General features: G+C 56.4%; 4 non-coding genes across 4 annotated transcripts; all 4 read right to left on the reverse strand.

The window, feature by feature from the left end:
- Positions 1-1612: 1612 nt before the first annotated feature.
- On the reverse strand, positions 1613-1803 carry LOC129137790 (U2 spliceosomal RNA). Its single transcript, XR_008540581.1, has one exon. It is a non-coding gene; the product is annotated as a U2 spliceosomal RNA (small nuclear RNA).
- Positions 1804-7719: 5916 nt separating this feature from the next.
- On the reverse strand, positions 7720-7910 carry LOC129137791 (U2 spliceosomal RNA). Its single transcript, XR_008540582.1, has one exon. It is a non-coding gene; the product is annotated as a U2 spliceosomal RNA (small nuclear RNA).
- A 5928-nt stretch (positions 7911-13838) lies between these two features.
- On the reverse strand, positions 13839-14029 carry LOC129137792 (U2 spliceosomal RNA). Its single transcript, XR_008540583.1, has one exon. It is a non-coding gene; the product is annotated as a U2 spliceosomal RNA (small nuclear RNA).
- A 5909-nt stretch (positions 14030-19938) lies between these two features.
- Positions 19939-20129, reverse strand: LOC134808995 (U2 spliceosomal RNA). The gene has a single exon (XR_010153420.1). It is a non-coding gene; the product is annotated as a U2 spliceosomal RNA (small nuclear RNA).
- Between the last annotated feature and the right edge of the window lie 483 nt (positions 20130-20612).

Raw genomic sequence — 20612 nt, forward strand, 5'->3', positions numbered from 1 at the left:
GGAACAGCTGGGGTACAGATACGCCCCAGCCCGAACAGGTTTTCACTAGGTTGCCTGGGCTCTTTCTTTCTTTGTCTGTGTTTGTTTGTTGGTTGGTCGGTTGGTTTTTGTTTGTTTCTTTCGAGACGGGGCTCCGGCTCTGCCGCCGGGGCTGCAGTGCAATGGCGCGATCTCACCTCACTGCGGCCTTCTGGGCTCAAGCGATCCCCCCACTGTGCCCGGCCTGAAGACAGCCTTTAGAGAAAGAAGCAGGGGGAGTTCTTCCGAGGACAGACAAGGTTTCTGGAGTTTGGAAAGGGTGAGAGACTGGGTCAGCGAAAGGAACATTCCGATCTTTATGTTGGGATGCAACGTATAATAGATACAGGGATGAGACCCAAAAGAGCCGGCAGAGGTTTGTCATCGTGGTCGCAAGGCAACTGCCGGTGGCTGATCCCGTAAAGGATACGCATACCTAGAGCGGAGCCTAAAGATGCATCAAGCATGACGGGTGGAGCCACGATGCTTGGACTCGAGCTCTGCTCCTGTGCGTTCCGTGATAAATGGCTTATACTACCTGCACCTCAGTTTTTCCCGGGCAAAAAAGGAAGCTTGCTGCCGGTGCGTTGGCACCTGCCTTAAAGTGCCAGCTACCCAGCGGGCTGAAGAGGAAGAAGTTCCTACTAGGAAGACACGTGGACACGTATGTTTACTGCAGCACTATTTACAATAGCAAAGACTTGGAACCAACTCGAATGCCCATGAATGATAGGCTGGATAAAGAAAGTGTGGCACGTATACACCATGGAATTACTACGCAGCCATAAAAAAGGATGAGTTCATGTCCTCTGCGGGAACGTGGATGAAGCTGGAAGGCCTCATTCTCAGCAAACTGACACAGGAAGCGAAAACCAAACACCGCATGTTCTCGCTCCTAAGTGGGAGTTGAACAGTGAGAACACATGGGACACAGGGAGGGGAACATCACACGCCGGGCCCTGACGGGGCGTGGGGGGCAAGGGGAGAGAGAGCATTAGGACAAATGGCCAACGCGTGCGGGGCTTCAAACCTAGACGACTGGTGGATAGGTGCAGCAAAGCACCGTGGCACACGTGTATCTATGTTCCAAACCTGCACGTCCTGCACATGTACCCCAGAACTTGGGAGGGGGTGGGGGAAACCAAAAGAGAGAACGGAGGAGAGGCGGGGGGGGGGTGAAGAGAGAGAGAAAGAGACAGAGAGAGAGAGAAAGAGAGAGAGAGAGAGAGAAAGAGAGAGAGAGAGAGAGAGAGAGAGAGAGAGAGAGAGGAGAAAGAAGTTCAATTCCGGGTGGATCCCATTCCTTTAAAAGGTCGCCACCCACTCGACTGCCAAGCTGAGATCCTAAGGACCTCCCCAAAGGAGGAGGTCGTGGCCTTCCCAAAGCGCAGTAGTCACGGTGGAAACGGAAGCGTGCCGCATAAGCCTACCGTCTACCGCCCACCGCCTGCAGATCAGGAACCTCCCTCACTGGTACTTCAGGGAAGCGGTTAAGTCAAGCCGGCGCGTCACAGGCACTCGGCGTGCAAACCGCCCCGCAGATGCTACTGTCTCTTACCTCTCTCTGCTTTTAGGAAACACGTTGTATCCCCGGAGGGGGTGCACCGTTCCTGGAGGTACTGCAATACCAGGTCGATGCGTGGAGTGGACGGAGCAAGCTCCTATTCCATCTCCCTGCTCCAAAAATCCATTTAATATATTGTCCTCGGATAGAGGACGTATCAGATATTAAACTGATAAGAACAGATACTACACTTGATCTTAGCCAAAAGGCCGAGAAGCGATGCGGTCGCCTTCGCGCCCGCCGTCACCGTCCCACTCTCATCCACATTCAAGTCGCGGTGAGAGCCCCAGCCTCGCTCCTTGCCCCATTCCCTCTGTCTCGTCCACAGCGCTATTGACGCCCTTACACTCTCGGGCTGATTTCTTATTCTCCGCCTTTGAAAAGGGAAATCTTACACCCGTGCTTCTTCCGGCGTTCCCGGGCTTTCATTTCGAATTTGCATGCCCCGCCCTTTCACGGAGGGCGTGGCCTCCGCCGTTGACTCCGCCCCCGGGGCCGCCTCTGCCTGGGGGAGCCGGGGCTCCGCTGGGGGCGACTTCCTTGTTCGTATCGAGCCAGCGAAAAGACAGAACCGGAAGAGACTGGGGGCGAAGGCGACAGGGGTCTGTGGAAGAGACCTGTCGGCGGAGAGCGGTCCACGTTTTCCTGGAGAAAGACGAGGCCCCAGGGCAGGAGCGCGGGCTGCGCTGGGCCTTTACTTCGCCGCCCGCGGGCGGGGAGACCGGCCCCGTACCCGAGGGGACGAGGGGCCCATGCCCAGTCAGGGAAGCCGAAGGCCTGGAGGGGCTTCCGGGAGCAGGGGCTGGAGTTCCTCGGCCAGGCAGGAGGCTGGCACCAGACACCCAGCAGAGGGAGGCGGCGAGGGCCCAGCAAGGATTCTCCCCAGCCCCTGTGCCTGCGTCTCCTGCGGCTTCTGTGCGCGGACCGTGTCCTGTGCTGTGTAGGGAAAGCTGCCTCCCTGCTCGGGACGTGGATTCCCTTCCCCTCCTCCTCGCCTGGCTACTTCTGACGCAGGTCGTCAGGACTCCGCTTGGGTGTCACGCGTCCAGGAAGCCTCCCTTAGTCAAGGGCCCTCGGCACCCGCCCCGTATGTGACTAGCAGCCCTCCTGTGTATTTCATCGCGCCCCCGTTGTTTATATCAGCTATTCCACTCACCACCCTTCTGGGCAACCCTTTATCTCCCGCTCTGAAATCCCATCGCTGAGGGCTGGGACCCCTCCTCAGTGCTTATCCCTGTTTCCCCGCGCGAGTCTGGCGCCTGGCGTGTGGAAGGCGCTCAGCAAACGTTTGTGGAGCGAAGAAACGACGCAAAGGTGATGAGCACGGCAGACCGTGATGAGCACGACGCAGTTAGGAGGCTATTGGCCCGGCGCGGGGGAAAAGGGGGAAGGTCGGGCTCGGGGTGGCAGGACCCCAGAGGGCAGGGGTGACTGCCGGGGTGCTCTTGGGGCAAGGTGGGCGTCAAGGCCCCCAGCAAGGTTGGGATAAAGTTTCTCTCCGAGGCACAGACTGCCGCCTGCGGGCTCAGCATTTACCTCTCCCTTCCTCCTTCCTAACGCAACTTCAGCGGAGGGCTGAGGGCTCTACTGCGCATTACCTGGAAAACTTATTTCACTCCACGGCCCTAAGAGGTGGGCCTTATTATTAGCCACGGCCAGGGTTAGGGTGAGGCCTCTCCTCCAGGGCAGAATTTCAGAGGGTGCCCACCCCCCCGCCCTAAATCATTCAGCAATCAACATAAACTATAGTTCAACGCAATATATCTTATCTTGTGGGCCGCAAGCCACCCAGGTGCCCAGGCAAGAGCCTGAAGGCACAAGCTGTTCCAGTATAGTAAAGAAAATTATTAGAATAAGAAAAGTTTTACTAGAGATAGGAAACGGATAGGATTATATCTGACTATTATTAATCATTAGTTTGTAGCATTACTCTTTGTTCTATTACCATAATGATCTCTGTTCCATTATGATTACCCTGGGGGAAACCAGGCCACACAGAGTTAGGAGCTGAAGGGCCACAGTGAGAGGTGACCAGGAGACAAGAGTGTGAGCCCTCATTCACGCCCAGAGAAGGGCCGCTGGAGGGCTCCTTGGCCTAGCGGTAATGCCAGTGCCTGGGAAGGCCCTGGTTACTTAGCAGGCCTTGGTCTAGCGGTGGCCCCAGTGCCTGGGAAGGCACCCGTTACTTAGCAGGCCGGGAAAGGGAATCTCCCTCTCTCCAGGGGAGACAGAGAACGCTCCGCTCCACCACCTCTTGTGGGAGGTCTGACATTAGCCAGGCCGGCCCGCAGTCAGCCGGAGGCTCCAACGTCTCCCTGTGATGCTGTGCTTCAGTGGGCACGCTCCTTCTTCACTTTCATGTTCCGCCTGTACACCTGGCTCCTCCTTTTAAGTTCTTAGAAGACAGCAGTAGCACAATTAGTAGGAGTACCACAGTCTTCGATCTTTCTGATAAGTGCATAGAAGAAACGCTGACGTTTGCTGTCCTCCCTCTCCACCTCGGCTACCACAAAGGGAAAGGCCCCCTGTCCAGTGGACACGTGACTCGCGTGACCTATCGATCACTGGAGATGACTGGCACTCCTTACCCTGCCCCCTTGCCTTGACTACAATAAATAGCAGCGCCTCCAGGCATTCGGGGCCACTACCTGTCTGTCTCCGCGCTTTGGTGGCAGTGGTCCCCCGGGCCCAGCTGTCTTTCTTCCTATCTCTTTGTCTTCTGTCTTTATCTCTTCGATCTCTCGTCTCCGCGCGCACACACACGAAGAGAAAACCCACAGACCCGGTAGGGGTGGACCCTACATTATCTCGGCTACAACATAATCAAGATATTCATGTGGACTACTGAGTCTTTCGGTGCCCCCTTGCTGTTTTAGTTTTGTCCTGCGGCCGAGTGTTTCCCTCGCTTCACGCCAACCCAATCTCCGCCGCCCTGTCTTGTCATCCCCATTCTACAGCCCAGCACGGTGTAGTATGGCAGCCGCTAGCCACAGGTATCTAGGGAGCCCTGGAAATGTGGTCAGTTCTAATGGAGCTGTGCTGTAAGTGTGAAATACACATGGGATTTTGACGGCAGTGGGAGCAAAATTCTCCCAATTTTTTTTTTTTTTTTTCAGACGGAGGTTCCGCTCTTGTTACCCAGCCTGGAGTCCAATGGCGCGATCTAGGCTCTCTGCAACCTCCGCCTCCCGGGTTCAAGCGATTCCCCTGCCTCAGCCTCCCGAGCAGCTGGGACTACAGGCATGTGCCACCACGCCCGGCTAAGTTTGTATTTTTAGTACACATGGGGTTTCTCCATGTTGGTCAGGCTGGTCTCCAACTCCCGACCTCCGGTGATCCGCCCAGCTGCCGCCTCCCAAAGTGTTGCTTGCGATTACAGGCTTGAGCCACCGCTCACCCTGGCTTTTTTTTTTTTTTTTTTTTTTTTTTTTGGCAGACAAACTCTTGCTCTGTCGCCCAGGCTGGAGTGCAGTGGCGCGATCTCGGCTCACTGCAGCCTCTACCTCCCGGGTTCCAGCGATTCTCCTGCCTCAGCCTCCTGGGTAGCTGGGATTACAGGCGTAGGCCACCACGCCCGGCTCATTTTTGTATTTTTAGGGGGTTTCGCCATGTCGGCCAGGCTGGTCTCCAGCTCCTGACCTCAGGCGATCCGCCCGCCTCGGCCTCCCAAAGCGCTGGGATTACAGGCGTAAGCCACCGCGCCGGGCTCTTTCATTCTGTCTTTATTTTCTGAGATAGAGTCTCGCTCGGACGCTCAGGTTGGACTGCAATGGCGTGATCTCGGCTCGCTGAAACTTCCGCCTCCCGGGTTCAAGCGATTCTCCTGTCTCAGCCTCCCGAGTAGCTGGGATTATTGACGGGCAGCACCACGCCCGGCTACCTTTTGTGGTTTTTGTATCTTCTGTCTTCTGCTCTTGAGTACCGCATAGAGCCACAGAAGACTAGCGAGTCGAACAAACGGCCCCTGTTGCAGCAGTTGTTGATCACGGGGCTGCCCCCGGTACTCATCCTGTGTCTCTCGTCCAAATCCCCGCTCCTCCCCAGCTATCACCTCTGCCGATGCTGGTGGTTTCCCTGGGTACCGGGAACCAAACTCTCATTCCCCAGGGGCCTAAGCCCCCCGTGGCCAGGCCCTTCTCAAGTCAGGGTTCCTGCACATTCACAGTTACGGGTGGCCCTGGGAGTAACACCTGGCACCCAAACAGATCACCAGAGTCCACGCATAGTCCACCTGCCCTCCCTGCGTAAGATCAGCTCTTCCTCCTCCCGGCGATAGATCAGGGTCAATGATCCCTGCCAAGATGGCGACTGCTCCAGCCTGCTGGTCCAACCTGTCCAGCCACAGCTGTTGCTCGAAGGCTTGAAGTTCAATGGGACCCTCTCCCGCTTTCTACAAACTGGTTCCTCTATTTTCATGTTTATTTATTTGGGACGGGGTCTGGCTCTGTCACCCAGGCTGGAGTGCAGTGGTGCGATCACTGCTCACTGCAGCATCCACCTCCCAGCGTCCACCCATCCTCCTGGCCTCAGCCTCTGGAACAGCTGGGGTACAGATACGCCCCAGCCCGAACAGGTTTTCACTAGGTTGCCTGGGCTCTTTCTTTCTTTGTCTGTGTTTGTTTGTTGGTTGGTCGGTTGGTTTTTGTTTGTTTCTTTCGAGACGGGGCTCCGGCTCTGCCGCCGGGGCTGCAGTGCAATGGCGCGATCTCACCTCACTGCGGCCTTCTGGGCTCAAGCGATCCCCCCACTGTGCCCGGCCTGAAGACAGCCTTTAGAGAAAGAAGCAGGGGGAGTTCTTCCGAGGACAGACAAGGTTTCTGGAGTTTGGAAAGGGTGAGAGACTGGGTCAGCGAAAGGAACATTCCGATCTTTATGTTGGGATGCAACGTATAATAGATACAGGGATGAGACCCAAAAGAGCCGGCAGAGGTTTGTCATCGTGGTCGCAAGGCAACTGCCGGTGGCTGATCCCGTAAAGGATACGCATACCTAGAGCGGAGCCTAAAGATGCATCAAGCATGACGGGTGGAGCCACGATGCTTGGACTCGAGCTCTGCTCCTGTGCGTTCCGTGATAAATGGCTTATACTACCTGCACCTCAGTTTTTCCCGGGCAAAAAAGGAAGCTTGCTGCCGGTGCGTTGGCACCTGCCTTAAAGTGCCAGCTACCCAGCGGGCTGAAGAGGAAGAAGTTCCTACTAGGAAGACACGTGGACACGTATGTTTACTGCAGCACTATTTACAATAGCAAAGACTTGGAACCAACTCGAATGCCCATGAATGATAGGCTGGATAAAGAAAGTGTGGCACGTATACACCATGGAATTACTACGCAGCCATAAAAAAGGATGAGTTCATGTCCTCTGCGGGAACGTGGATGAAGCTGGAAGGCCTCATTCTCAGCAAACTGACACAGGAAGCGAAAACCAAACACCGCATGTTCTCGCTCCTAAGTGGGAGTTGAACAGTGAGAACACATGGGACACAGGGAGGGGAACATCACACGCCGGGCCCTGACGGGGCGTGGGGGGCAAGGGGAGAGAGAGCATTAGGACAAATGGCCAACGCGTGCGGGGCTTCAAACCTAGACGACTGGTGGATAGGTGCAGCAAAGCACCGTGGCACACGTGTATCTATGTTCCAAACCTGCACGTCCTGCACATGTACCCCAGAACTTGGGAGGGGGTGGGGGAAACCAAAAGAGAGAACGGAGGAGAGGCGGGGGGGGGGTGAAGAGAGAGAGAAAGAGACAGAGAGAGAGAGAAAGAGAGAGAGAGAGAGAGAAAGAGAGAGAGAGAGAGAGAGAGAGAGAGGAGAAAGAAGTTCAATTCCGGGTGGATCCCATTCCTTTAAAAGGTCGCCACCCACTCGACTGCCAAGCTGAGATCCTAAGGACCTCCCCAAAGGAGGAGGTCGTGGCCTTCCCAAAGCGCAGTAGTCACGGTGGAAACGGAAGCGTGCCGCATAAGCCTACCGTCTACCGCCCACCGCCTGCAGATCAGGAACCTCCCTCACTGGTACTTCAGGGAAGCGGTTAAGTCAAGCCGGCGCGTCACAGGCACTCGGCGTGCAAGCCGCCCCGCAGCTGCTACTGTCTCTTACCTCTCTCTGCTTTTAGGAAACACGTTGTATCCCCGGAGGGGGTGCACCGTTCCTGGAGGTACTGCAATACCAGGTCGATGCGTGGAGTGGACGGAGCAAGCTCCTATTCCATCTCCCTGCTCCAAAAATCCATTTAATATATTGTCCTCGGATAGAGGACGTATCAGATATTAAACTGATAAGAACAGATACTACACTTGATCTTAGCCAAAAGGCCGAGAAGCGATGCGGTCGCCTTCGCGCCCGCCGTCACCGTCCCACTCTCATCCACATTCAAGTCGCGGTGAGAGCCCCAGCCTCGCTCCTTGCCCCATTCCCTCTGTCTCGTCCACAGCGCTATTGACGCCCTTACACTCTCGGGCTGATTTCTTATTCTCCGCCTTTGAAAAGGGAAATCTTACACCCGTGCTTCTTCCGGCGTTCCCGGGCTTTCATTTCGAATTTGCATGCCCCGCCCTTTCACGGAGGGCGTGGCCTCCGCCGTTGACTCCGCCCCCGGGGCCGCCTCTGCCTGGGGGAGCCGGGGCTCCGCTGGGGGCGACTTCCTTGTTCGTATCGAGCCAGCGAAAAGACAGAACCGGAAGAGACTGGGGGCGAAGGCGACAGGGGTCTGTGGAAGAGACCTGTCGGCGGAGAGCGGTCCACGTTTTCCTGGAGAAAGACGAGGCCCCAGGGCAGGAGCGCGGGCTGCGCTGGGCCTTTACTTCGCCGCCCGCGGGCGGGGAGACCGGCCCCGTACCCGAGGGGACGAGGGGCCCATGCCCAGTCAGGGAAGCCGAAGGCCTGGAGGGGCTTCCGGGAGCAGGGGCTGGAGTTCCTCGGCCAGGCAGGAGGCTGGCACCAGACACCCAGCAGAGGGAGGCGGCGAGGGCCCAGCAAGGATTCTCCCCAGCCCCTGTGCCTGCGTCTCCTGCGGCTTCTGTGCGCGGACCGTGTCCTGTGCTGTGTAGGGAAAGCTGCCTCCCTGCTCGGGACGTGGATTCCCTTCCCCTCCTCCTCGCCTGGCTACTTCTGACGCAGGTCGTCAGGACTCCGCTTGGGTGTCACGCGTCCAGGAAGCCTCCCTTAGTCAAGGGCCCTCGGCACCCGCCCCGTATGTGACTAGCAGCCCTCCTGTGTATTTCATCGCGCCCCCGTTGTTTATATCAGCTATTCCACTCACCACCCTTCTGGGCAACCCTTTATCTCCCGCTCTGAAATCCCATCGCTGAGGGCTGGGACCCCTCCTCAGTGCTTATCCCTGTTTCCCCGCGCGAGTCTGGCGCCTGGCGTGTGGAAGGCGCTCAGCAAACGTTTGTGGAGCGAAGAAACGACGCAAAGGTGATGAGCACGGCAGACCGTGATGAGCACGACGCAGTTAGGAGGCTATTGGCCCGGCGCGGGGGAAAAGGGGGAAGGTCGGGCTCGGGGTGGCAGGACCCCAGAGGGCAGGGGTGACTGCCGGGGTGCTCTTGGGGCAAGGTGGGCGTCAAGGCCCCCAGCAAGGTTGGGATAAAGTTTCTCTCCGAGGCACAGACTGCCGCCTGCGGGCTCAGCATTTACCTCTCCCTTCCTCCTTCCTAACGCAACTTCAGCGGAGGGCTGAGGGCTCTACTGCGCATTACCTGGAAAACTTATTTCACTCCACGGCCCTAAGAGGTGGGCCTTATTATTAGCCACGGCCAGGGTTAGGGTGAGGCCTCTCCTCCAGGGCAGAATTTCAGAGGGTGCCCACCCCCCCGCCCTAAATCATTCAGCAATCAACATAAACTATAGTTCAACGCAATATATCTTATCTTGTGGGCCGCAAGCCACCCAGGTGCCCAGGCAAGAGCCTGAAGGCACAAGCTGTTCCAGTATAGTAAAGAAAATTATTAGAATAAGAAAAGTTTTACTAGAGATAGGAAACGGATAGGATTATATCTGACTATTATTAATCATTAGTTTGTAGCATTACTCTTTGTTCTATTACCATAATGATCTCTGTTCCATTATGATTACCCTGGGGGAAACCAGGCCACACAGAGTTAGGAGCTGAAGGGCCACAGTGAGAGGTGACCAGGAGACAAGAGTGTGAGCCCTCATTCACGCCCAGAGAAGGGCCGCTGGAGGGCTCCTTGGCCTAGCGGTAATGCCAGTGCCTGGGAAGGCCCTGGTTACTTAGCAGGCCTTGGTCTAGCGGTGGCCCCAGTGCCTGGGAAGGCACCCGTTACTTAGCAGGCCGGGAAAGGGAATCTCCCTCTCTCCAGGGGAGACAGAGAACGCTCCGCTCCACCACCTCTTGTGGGAGGTCTGACATTAGCCAGGCCGGCCCGCAGTCAGCCGGAGGCTCCAACGTCTCCCTGTGATGCTGTGCTTCAGTGGGCACGCTCCTTCTTCACTTTCATGTTCCGCCTGTACACCTGGCTCCTCCTTTTAAGTTCTTAGAAGACAGCAGTAGCACAATTAGTAGGAGTACCACAGTCTTCGATCTTTCTGATAAGTGCATAGAAGAAACGCTGACGTTTGCTGTCCTCCCTCTCCACCTCGGCTACCACAAAGGGAAAGGCCCCCTGTCCAGTGGACACGTGACTCGCGTGACCTATCGATCACTGGAGATGACTGGCACTCCTTACCCTGCCCCCTTGCCTTGACTACAATAAATAGCAGCGCCTCCAGGCATTCGGGGCCACTACCTGTCTGTCTCCGCGCTTTGGTGGCAGTGGTCCCCCGGGCCCAGCTGTCTTTCTTCCTATCTCTTTGTCTTCTGTCTTTATCTCTTCGATCTCTCGTCTCCGCGCGCACACACACGAAGAGAAAACCCACAGACCCGGTAGGGGTGGACCCTACATTATCTCGGCCACAACATAATCAAGATATTCATGTGGACTACTGAGTCTTTCGGTGCCCCCTTGCTGTTTTAGTTTTGTCCTGCGGCCGAGTGTTTCCCTCGCTTCACGCCAACCCAATCTCCGCCGCCCTGTCTTGTCATCCCCATTCTACAGCCCAGCACGGTGTAGTATGGCAGCCGCTAGCCACAGGTATCTAGGGAGCCCTGGAAATGTGGTCAGTTCTAATGGAGCTGTGCTGTAAGTGTGAAATACACATGGGATTTTGACGGCAGTGGGAGCAAAATTCTCCCAATTTTTTTTTTTTTTTTTCAGACGGAGGTTCCGCTCTTGTTACCCAGCCTGGAGTCCAATGGCGCGATCTAGGCTCTCTGCAACCTCCGCCTCCCGGGTTCAAGCGATTCCCCTGCCTCAGCCTCCCGAGCAGCTGGGACTACAGGCATGTGCCACCACGCCCGGCTAAGTTTGTATTTTTAGTACACATGGGGTTTCTCCATGTTGGTCAGGCTGGTCTCCAACTCCCGACCTCCGGTGATCCGCCCAGCTGCCGCCTCCCAAAGTGTTGCTTGCGATTACAGGCTTGAGCCACCGCTCACCCTGGCTTTTTTTTTTTTTTTTTTTTTTTTTTTTTTGGCAGACAAACTCTTGCTCTGTCGCCCAGGCTGGAGTGCAGTGGCGCGATCTCGGCTCACTGCAGCCTCTACCTCCCGGGTTCCAGCGATTCTCCTGCCTCAGCCTCCTGGGTAGCTGGGATTACAGGCGTAGGCCACCACGCCCGGCTCATTTTTGTATTTTTAGGGGGTTTCGCCATGTCGGCCAGGCTGGTCTCCAGCTCCTGACCTCAGGCGATCCGCCCGCCTCGGCCTCCCAAAGCGCTGGGATTACAGGCGTAAGCCACCGCGCCGGGCTCTTTCATTCTGTCTTTATTTTCTGAGATAGAGTCTCGCTCGGACGCTCAGGTTGGACTGCAATGGCGTGATCTCGGCTCGCTGAAACTTCCGCCTCCCGGGTTCAAGCGATTCTCCTGTCTCAGCCTCCCGAGTAGCTGGGATTATTGACGGGCAGCACCACGCCCGGCTACCTTTTGTGGTTTTTGTATCTTCTGTCTTCTGCTCTTGAGTACCGCATAGAGCCACAGAAGACTAGCGAGTCGAACAAACGGCCCCTGTTGCAGCAGTTGTTGATCACGGGGCTGCCCCCGGTACTCATCCTGTGTCTCTCGTCCAAATCCCCGCTCCTCCCCAGCTATCACCTCTGCCGATGCTGGTGGTTTCCCTGGGTACCGGGAACCAAACTCTCATTCCCCAGGGGCCTAAGCCCCCCGTGGCCAGGCCCTTCTCAAGTCAGGGTTCCTGCACATTCACAGTTACGGGTGGCCCTGGGAGTAACACCTGGCACCCAAACAGATCACCAGAGTCCACGCATAGTCCACCTGCCCTCCCTGCGTAAGATCAGCTCTTCCTCCTCCCGGCGATAGATCAGGGTCAATGATCCCTGCCAAGATGGCGACTGCTCCAGCCTGCTGGTCCAACCTGTCCAGCCACAGCTGTTGCTCGAAGGCTTGAAGTTCAATGGGACCCTCTCCCGCTTTCTACAAACTGGTTCCTCTATTTTCATGTTTATTTATTTGGGACGGGGTCTGGCTCTGTCACCCAGGCTGGAGTGCAGTGGTGCGATCACCGCTCACTGCAGCATCCACCTCCCAGCGTCCACCCATCCTCCTGGCCTCAGCCTCTGGAACAGCTGGGGTACAGATACGCCCCAGCCCGAACAGGTTTTCACTAGGTTGCCTGGGCTCTTTCTTTCTTTGTCTGTGTTTGTTTGTTGGTTGGTCGGTTGGTTTTTGTTTGTTTCTTTCGAGACGGGGCTCCGGCTCTGCCGCCGGGGCTGCAGTGCAATGGCGCGATCTCACCTCACTGCGGCCTTCTGGGCTCAAGCGATCCCCCCACTGTGCCCGGCCTGAAGACAGCCTTTAGAGAAAGAAGCAGGGGGAGTTCTTCCGAGGACAGACAAGGTTTCTGGAGTTTGGAAAGGGTGAGAGACTGGGTCAGCGAAAGGAACATTCCGATCTTTATGTTGGGATGCAACGTATAATAGATACAGGGATGAGACCCAAAAGAGCCGGCAGAGGTTTGTCATCGTGGTCGCAAGGCAACTGCCGGTGGCTGATCCCGTAAAGGATACGCATACCTAGAGCGGAGCCTAAAGATGCATCAAGCATGACGGGTGGAGCCACGATGCTTGGACTCGAGCTCTGCTCCTGTGCGTTCCGTGATAAATGGCTTATACTACCTGCACCTCAGTTTTTCCCGGGCAAAAAAGGAAGCTTGCTGCCGGTGCGTTGGCACCTGCCTTAAAGTGCCAGCTACCCAGCGGGCTGAAGAGGAAGAAGTTCCTACTAGGAAGACACGTGGACACGTATGTTTACTGCAGCACTATTTACAATAGCAAAGACTTGGAACCAACTCGAATGCCCATGAATGATAGGCTGGATAAAGAAAGTGTGGCACGTATACACCATGGAATTACTACGCAGCCATAAAAAAGGATGAGTTCATGTCCTCTGCGGGAACGTGGATGAAGCTGGAAGGCCTCATTCTCAGCAAACTGACACAGGAAGCGAAAACCAAACACCGCATGTTCTCGCTCCTAAGTGGGAGTTGAACAGTGAGAACACATGGGACACAGGGAGGGGAACATCACACGCCGGGCCCTGACGGGGCGTGGGGGGCAAGGGGAGAGAGAGCATTAGGACAAATGGCCAACGCGTGCGGGGCTTCAAACCTAGACGACTGGTGGATAGGTGCAGCAAAGCACCGTGGCACACGTGTATCTATGTTCCAAACCTGCACGTCCTGCACATGTACCCCAGAACTTGGGAGGGGGTGGGGGAAACCAAAAGAGAGAACGGAGGAGAGGCGGGGGGGGGGTGAAGAGAGAGAGAAAGAGACAGAGAGAGAGAGAAAGAGAGAGAGAGAGAGAGAGAGAGAGAGAAAGAGAGAGAGAGAGAGAGAGAGAGAGAGGAGAAAGAAGTTCAATTCCGGGTGGATCCCATTCCTTTAAAAGGTCGCCACCCACTCGACTGCCAAGCTGAGATCCTAAGGACCTCCCCAAAGGAGGAGGTCGTGGCCTTCCCAAAGCGCAGTAGTCACGGTGGAAACGGAAGCGTGCCGCATAAGCCTACCGTCTACCGCCCACCGCCTGCAGATCAGGAACCTCCCTCACTGGTACTTCAGGGAAGCGGTTAAGTCAAGCCGGCGCGTCACAGGCACTCGGCGTGCAAGCCGCCCCGCAGCTGCTACTGTCTCTTACCTCTCTCTGCTTTTAGGAAACACGTTGTATCCCCGGAGGGGGTGCACCGTTCCTGGAGGTACTGCAATACCAGGTCGATGCGTGGAGTGGACGGAGCAAGCTCCTATTCCATCTCCCTGCTCCAAAAATCCATTTAATATATTGTCCTCGGATAGAGGACGTATCAGATATTAAACTGATAAGAACAGATACTACACTTGATCTTAGCCAAAAGGCCGAGAAGCGATGCGGTCGCCTTCGCGCCCGCCGTCACCGTCCCACTCTCATCCACATTCAAGTCGCGGTGAGAGCCCCAGCCTCGCTCCTTGCCCCATTCCCTCTGTCTCGTCCACAGCGCTATTGACGCCCTTACACTCTCGGGCTGATTTCTTATTCTCCGCCTTTGAAAAGGGAAATCTTACACCCGTGCTTCTTCCGGCGTTCCCGGGCTTTCATTTCGAATTTGCATGCCCCGCCCTTTCACGGAGGGCGTGGCCTCCGCCGTTGACTCCGCCCCCGGGGCCGCCTCTGCCTGGGGGAGCCGGGGCTCCGCTGGGGGCGACTTCCTTGTTCGTATCGAGCCAGCGAAAAGACAGAACCGGAAGAGACTGGGGGCGAAGGCGACAGGGGTCTGTGGAAGAGACCTGTCGGCGGAGAGCGGTCCACGTTTTCCTGGAGAAAGACGAGGCCCCAGGGCAGGAGCGCGGGCTGCGCTGGGCCTTTACTTCGCCGCCCGCGGGCGGGGAGACCGGCCCCGTACCCGAGGGGACGAGGGGCCCATGCCCAGTCAGGGAAGCCGAAGGCCTGGAGGGGCTTCCGGGAGCAGGGGCTGGAGTTCCTCGGCCAGGCAGGAGGCTGGCACCAGACACCCAGCAGAGGGAGGCGGCGAGGGCCCAGCAAGGATTCTCCCCAGCCCCTGTGCCTGCGTCTCCTGCGGCTTCTGTGCGCGGACCGTGTCCTGTGCTGTGTAGGGAAAGCTGCCTCCCTGCTCGGGACGTGGATTCCCTTCCCCTCCTCCTCGCCTGGCTACTTCTGACGCAGGTCGTCAGGACTCCGCTTGGGTGTCACGCGTCCAGGAAGCCTCCCTTAGTCAAGGGCCCTCGGCACCCGCCCCGTATGTGACTAGCAGCCCTCCTGTGTATTTCATCGCGCCCCCGTTGTTTATATCAGCTATTCCACTCACCACCCTTCTGGGCAACCCTTTATCTCCCGCTCTGAAATCCCATCGCTGAGGGCTGGGACCCCTCCTCAGTGCTTATCCCTGTTTCCCCGCGCGAGTCTGGCGCCTGGCGTGTGGAAGGCGCTCAGCAAACGTTTGTGGAGCGAAGAAACGACGCAAAGGTGATGAGCACGGCAGACCGTGATGAGCACGACGCAGTTAGGAGGCTATTGGCCCGGCGCGGGGGAAAAGGGGGAAGGTCGGGCTCGGGGTGGCAGGACCCCAGAGGGCAGGGGTGACTGCCGGGGTGCTCTTGGGGCAAGGTGGGCGTCAAGGCCCCCAGCAAGGTTGGGATAAAGTTTCTCTCCGAGGCACAGACTGCCGCCTGCGGGCTCAGCATTTACCTCTCCCTTCCTCCTTCCTAACGCAACTTCAGCGGAGGGCTGAGGGCTCTACTGCGCATTACCTGGAAAACTTATTTCACTCCACGGCCCTAAGAGGTGGGCCTTATTATTAGCCACGGCCAGGGTTAGGGTGAGGCCTCTCCTCCAGGGCAGAATTTCAGAGGGTGCCCACCCCCCCGCCCTAAATCATTCAGCAATCAACATAAACTATAGTTCAACGCAATATATCTTATCTTGTGGGCCGCAAGCCACCCAGGTGCCCAGGCAAGAGCCTGAAGGCACAAGCTGTTCCAGTATAGTAAAGAAAATTATTAGAATAAGAAAAGTTTTACTAGAGATAGGAAACGGATAGGATTATATCTGACTATTATTAATCATTAGTTTGTAGCATTACTCTTTGTTCTATTACCATAATGATCTCTGTTCCATTATGATTACCCTGGGGGAAACCAGGCCACACAGAGTTAGGAGCTGAAGGGCCACAGTGAGAGGTGACCAGGAGACAAGAGTGTGAGCCCTCATTCACGCCCAGAGAAGGGCCGCTGGAGGGCTCCTTGGCCTAGCGGTAATGCCAGTGCCTGGGAAGGCCCTGGTTACTTAGCAGGCCTTGGTCTAGCGGTGGCCCCAGTGCCTGGGAAGGCACCCGTTACTTAGCAGGCCGGGAAAGGGAATCTCCCTCTCTCCAGGGGAGACAGAGAACGCTCCGCTCCACCACCTCTTGTGGGAGGTCTGACATTAGCCAGGCCGGCCCGCAGTCAGCCGGAGGCTCCAACGTCTCCCTGTGATGCTGTGCTTCAGTGGGCACGCTCCTTCTTCACTTTCATGTTCCGCCTGTACACCTGGCTCCTCCTTTTAAGTTCTTAGAAGACAGCAGTAGCACAATTAGTAGGAGTACCACAGTCTTCGATCTTTCTGATAAGTGCATAGAAGAAACGCTGACGTTTGCTGTCCTCCCTCTCCACCTCGGCTACCACAAAGGGAAAGGCCCCCTGTCCAGTGGACACGTGACTCGCGTGACCTATCGATCACTGGAGATGACTGGCACTCCTTACCCTGCCCCCTTGCCTTGACTACAATAAATAGCAGCGCCTCCAGGCATTCGGGGCCACTACCTGTCTGTCTCCGCGCTTTGGTGGCAGTGGTCCCCCGGGCCCAGCTGTCTTTCTTCCTATCTCTTTGTCTTCTGTCTTTATCTCTTCGATCTCTCGTCTCCGCGCGCACACACACGAAGAGAAAACCCACAGACCCGGTAGGGGTGGACCCTACATTATCTCGGCTACAACATAATCAAGATATTCATGTGGACTACTGAGTCTTTCGGTGCCCCCTTGCTGTTTTAGTTTTGTCCTGCGGCCGAGTGTTTCCCTCGCTTCACGCCAACCCAATCTCCGCCGCCCTGTCTTGTCATCCCCATTCTACAGCCCAGCACGGTGTAGTATGGCAGCCGCTAGCCACAGGTATCTAGGGAGCCCTGGAAATGTGGTCAGTTCTAATGGAGCTGTGCTGTAAGTGTGAAATACACATGGGATTTTGACGGCAGTGGGAGCAAAATTCTCCCAATTTTTTTTTTTTTTTTTCAGACGGAGGTTCCGCTCTTGTTACCCAGCCTGGAGTCCAATGGCGCGATCTAGGCTCTCTGCAACCTCCGCCTCCCGGGTTCAAGCGATTCCCCTGCCTCAGCCTCCCGAGCAGCTGGGACTACAGGCATGTGCCACCACGCCCGGCTAAGTTTGTATTTTTAGTACACATGGGGTTTCTCCATGTTGGTCAGGCTGGTCTCCAACTCCCGACCTCCGGTGATCCGCCCAGCTGCCGCCTCCCAAAGTGTTGCTTGCGATTACAGGCTTGAGCCACCGCTCACCCTGGCTTTTTTTTTTTTTTTTTTTTTGGCAGACAAACTCTTGCTCTGTCGCCCAGGCTGGAGTGCAGTGGCGCGATCTCGGCTCACTGCAGCCTCTACCTCCCGGGTTCCAGCGATTCTCCTGCCTCAGCCTCCTGGGTAGCTGGGATTACAGGCGTAGGCCACCACGCCCGGCTCATTTTTGTATTTTTAGGGGGTTTCGCCATGTCGGCCAGGCTGGTCTCCAGCTCCTGACCTCAGGCGATCCGCCCGCCTCGGCCTCCCAAAGCGCTGGGATTACAGGCGTAAGCCACCGCGCCGGGCTCTTTCATTCTGTCTTTATTTTCTGAGATAGAGTCTCGCTCGGACGCTCAGGTTGGACTGCAATGGCGTGATCTCGGCTCGCTGAAACTTCCGCCTCCCGGGTTCAAGCGATTCTCCTGTCTCAGCCTCCCGAGTAGCTGGGATTATTGACGGGCAGCACCACGCCCGGCTACCTTTTGTGGTTTTTGTATCTTCTGTCTTCTGCTCTTGAGTACCGCATAGAGCCACAGAAGACTAGCGAGTCGAACAAACGGCCCCTGTTGCAGCAGTTGTTGATCACGGGGCTGCCCCCGGTACTCATCCTGTGTCTCTCGTCCAAATCCCCGCTCCTCCCCAGCTATCACCTCTGCCGATGCTGGTGGTTTCCCTGGGTACCGGGAACCAAACTCTCATTCCCCAGGGGCCTAAGCCCCCCGTGGCCAGGCCCTTCTCAAGTCAGGGTTCCTGCACATTCACAGTTACGGGTGGCCCTGGGAGTAACACCTGGCACCCAAACAGATCACCAGAGTCCACGCATAGTCCACCTGCCCTCCCTGCGTAAGATCAGCTCTTCCTCCTCCCGGCGATAGATCAGGGTCAATGATCCCTGCCAAGATGGCGACTGCTCCAGCCTGCTGGTCCAACCTGTCCAGCCACAGCTGTTGCTCGAAGGCTTGAAGTTCAATGGGACCCTCTCCCGCTTTCTACAAACTGGTTCCTCTATTTTCATGTTTATTTATTTGGGACGGGGTCTGGCTCTGTCACCCAGGCTGGAGTGCAGTGGTGCGATCACCGCTCACTGCAGCATCCACCTCCCAGCGTCCACCCATCCTCCTGGCCTCAGCCTCTGGAACAGCTGGGGTACAGATACGCCCCAGCCCGAACAGGTTTTCACTAGGTTGCCTGGGCTCTTTCTTTCTTTGTCTGTGTTTGTTTGTTGGTTGGTCGGTTGGTTTTTGTTTGTTTCTTTCGAGACGGGGCTCCGGCTCTGCCGCCGGGGCTGCAGTGCAATGGCGCGATCTCACCTCACTGCGGCCTTCTGGGCTCAAGCGATCCCCCCACTGTGCCCGGCCTGAAGACAGCCTTTAGAGAAAGAAGCAGGGGGAGTTCTTCCGAGGACAGACAAGGTTTCTGGAGTTTGGAAAGGGTGAGAGACTGGGTCAGCGAAAGGAACATTCCGATCTTTATGTTGGGATGCAACGTATAATAGATACAGGGATGAGACCCAAAAGAGCCGGCAGAGGTTTGTCATCGTGGTCGCAAGGCAACTGCCGGTGGCTGATCCCGTAAAGGATACGCATACCTAGAGCGGAGCCTAAAGATGCATCAAGCATGACGGGTGGAGCCACGATGCTTGGACTCGAGCTCTGCTCCTGTGCGTTCCGTGATAAATGGCTTATACTACCTGCACCTCAGTTTTTCCCGGGCAAAAAAGGAAGCTTGCTGCCGGTGCGTTGGCACCTGCCTTAAAGTGCCAGCTACCCAGCGGGCTGAAGAGGAAGAAGTTCCTACTAGGAAGACACGTGGACACGTATGTTTACTGCAGCACTATTTACAATAGCAAAGACTTGGAACCAACTCGAATGCCCATGAATGATAGGCTGGATAAAGAAAGTGTGGCACGTATACACCATGGAATTACTACGCAGCCATAAAAAAGGATGAGTTCATGTCCTCTGCGGGAACGTGGATGAAGCTGGAAGGCCTCATTCTCAGCAAACTGACACAGGAAGCGAAAACCAAACACCGCATGTTCTCGCTCCTAAGTGGGAGTTGAACAGTGAGAACACATGGGACACAGGGAGGGGAACATCACACGCCGGGCCCTGACGGGGCGTGGGGGGCAAGGGGAGAGAGAGCATTAGGACAAATGGCCAACGCGTGCGGGGCTTCAAACCTAGACGACTGGTGGATAGGTGCAGCAAAGCACCGTGGCACACGTGTATCTATGTTCCAAACCTGCACGTCCTGCACATGTACCCCAGAACTTGGGAGGGGGTGGGGGAAACCAAAAGAGAGAACGGAGGAGAGGCGGGGGGGGGGTGAAGAGAGAGAGAAAGAGACAGAGAGAGAGAGAAAGAGAGAGAGAGAGAGAGAAAGAGAGAGAGAGAGAGAGAGAGAGAGAGGAGAAAGAAGTTCAATTCCGGGTGGATCCCATTCCTTTAAAAGGTCGCCACCCACTCGACTGCCAAGCTGAGATCCTAAGGACCTCCCCAAAGGAGGAGGTCGTGGCCTTCCCAAAGCGCAGTAGTCACGGTGGAAACGGAAGCGTGCCGCATAAGCCTACCGTCTACCGCCCACCGCCTGCAGATCAGGAACCTCCCTCACTGGTACTTCAGGGAAGCGGTTAAGTCAAGCCGGCGCGTCACAGGCACTCGGCGTGCAAGCCGCCCCGCAGCTGCTACTGTCTCTTACCTCTCTCTGCTTTTAGGAAACACGTTGTATCCCCGGAGGGGGTGCACCGTTCCTGGAGGTACTGCAATACCAGGTCGATGCGTGGAGTGGACGGAGCAAGCTCCTATTCCATCTCCCTGCTCCAAAAATCCATTTAATATATTGTCCTCGGATAGAGGACGTATCAGATATTAAACTGATAAGAACAGATACTACACTTGATCTTAGCCAAAAGGCCGAGAAGCGATGCGGTCGCCTTCGCGCCCGCCGTCACCGTCCCACTCTCATCCACATTCAAGTCGCGGTGAGAGCCCCAGCCTCGCTCCTTGCCCCATTCCCTCTGTCTCGTCCACAGCGCTATTGACGCCCTTACACTCTCGGGCTGATTTCTTATTCTCCGCCTTTGAAAAGGGAAATCTTACACCCGTGCTTCTTCCGGCGTTCCCGGGCTTTCATTTCGAATTTGCATGCCCCGCCCTTTCACGGAGGGCGTGGCCTCCGCCGTTGACTCCGCCCCCGGGGCCGCCTCTGCCTGGGGGAGCCGGGGCTCCGCTGGGGGCGACTTCCTTGTTCGTATCGAGCCAGCGAAAAGACAGAACCGGAAGAGACTGGGGGCGAAGGCGACAGGGGTCTGTGGAAGAGACCTGTCGGCGGAGAGCGGTCCACGTTTTCCTGGAGAAAGACGAGGCCCCAGGGCAGGAGCGCGGGCTGCGCTGGGCCTTTACTTCGCC

The sequence above is a fragment of the Pan troglodytes genome, chromosome 19 (genome assembly GCF_028858775.2).
Source record: "Pan troglodytes isolate AG18354 chromosome 19, NHGRI_mPanTro3-v2.0_pri, whole genome shotgun sequence".
NCBI classification, from domain to species: Eukaryota; Metazoa; Chordata; class Mammalia; order Primates; family Hominidae; genus Pan; species Pan troglodytes.